The following is a 1,677-nucleotide window of genomic DNA, read 5'->3' as shown; positions in this document are numbered from 1 at the left end:
TGCATACGGTTTTAATTTATCCGGTGATAAAATAGTGTTGTAAGGCCTCGAACTGTGATTAAAACCTGGCACGTCTTGAATTACATACCGGTTTTTGTTTAGGTTTTTGGCTACAATGTACGGGCCTTTGTAACTCGGCTTGAACTTTTTACTTTGACCGGGTTTGCCCTGGAGGTCTCTTACCAGAACATAGTCGCCTTCCTGGTATGAGGTAGGTTTCTTATGCTTTTTATCGTAGTATATTTTATTATAATGTCGGATTTTCTCCGTCGCTTGAAGCGCGATGTCGCGAGATGCTTGTCGCTCTTCTTCAATATCAGTATCTAACCTCGTTAATTGATTGATTAACTCGGTAAGTTTGTGATCGGTATGGTTGCGTTGCTCATAGCCTAACAATACTTTACTCGGCGTATTTTTAATTGAATTGTTTTTCGTATTGTTAATTACATATTGAATTGTTTGGGTATGCGCTCTCCAGGCATTTGGCTCATCGATTACTTTTTCAGTGAGGACTTCATGAAACGATTAACCCGTTCGGCCATGCCATTAGCCCATGGGGATGCTACCGCTACTTTTCTGTGCTTAATACCCATTGAGTCTAAAAGGTAAGTAAATTCGTGCGCTGTGAAAGCTGTACCCCTGTCCGAAATAATTTCCCTCGGTACCCCGAATATGTTAATTAATAGTTGTAAATGTTCGCAGGTTTCCTTGGCTGTTGTGGTTTTCGTTGGGAAAAGCCACGTGTACCGCGAAAATGCGTCTATGACGACTAGAATATGCTTGAACCCGTCCACCGTTTCCGGCAGTGGACCGAAATGATCGACATGGATATTCTGAAAGGGTAAGTTTGGCGAGTCGACCTGTTGCAATTCCCCCTCGCGAGTGTGCGTAGATGCATTTGTCATTAAGCACGTTAGACAATTTTCGATATGATCAGTTACTTTCTTTCTCATAGCCGGAAACCAATACGTATTTCTAATTCCCGTCAGAGTTTTCTCTATCCCGCAATGTGCCATATCGTCGTGATAAACCCTTATTACGTTATTGACCATTGATTCTGGTACGCAGAATCGATATCTGTCACTATCTTTTTTGTACACTAGCCCGTCTATAAGTTCGAACTTGTCGTTACCTTCGCCTTCTAATTCCCCGGCGATTTGCTTTAAGGAATTATCTATTTGCTGTTTGTACTCTAGTTCTCTTTCTATAGGTAGCGCATCTATGTAGAACACCTGCCTACTCAGCGCATCCACATGTGCCATACGAGTACCTGGCCGGTGTGCTACTCGAAAGCGGTAATTCTGCAGGGATAGCGTCCACCGTGCGATTCTAGGATTCAAGTTCGCTTTATTTACTGCATAAACCAACGCGTTGCAGTCTGTGATTACTGTGAAATCTAAACCATACAGGTAAACGTGAAATCTCTCAATTGCCCTGACTATTGCGAGCATTTCTAACTCGAAACTGTGATACTTAGCTTCTGCTTTATTGGTAGATTGACTGAAGTATGCGACCGGTGCCCATACTCCATTCGCCTGCTTTTGCATGAGGATTGCGGCAACGCCAAGTGCGCTGGCATCCGTGTGCAACTCCGTTTCCGCTTTGGGGTTATACAACCTCAAAACAGGGTAAGCTATTAATTCTTTTTTGAGAGCCTCAAATGCTTCTACACAGTTA

This window comes from Wasmannia auropunctata, unplaced genomic scaffold (assembly GCF_000956235.1).
Source record: "Wasmannia auropunctata unplaced genomic scaffold, wasmannia.A_1.0 LD336106.1, whole genome shotgun sequence".
In the NCBI taxonomy this organism is placed as follows: Eukaryota; Metazoa; Arthropoda; class Insecta; order Hymenoptera; family Formicidae; genus Wasmannia; species Wasmannia auropunctata.
The sequence above is the reverse complement of the archived record's forward strand: the minus strand, read 5'-3'. Positions refer to the sequence as shown.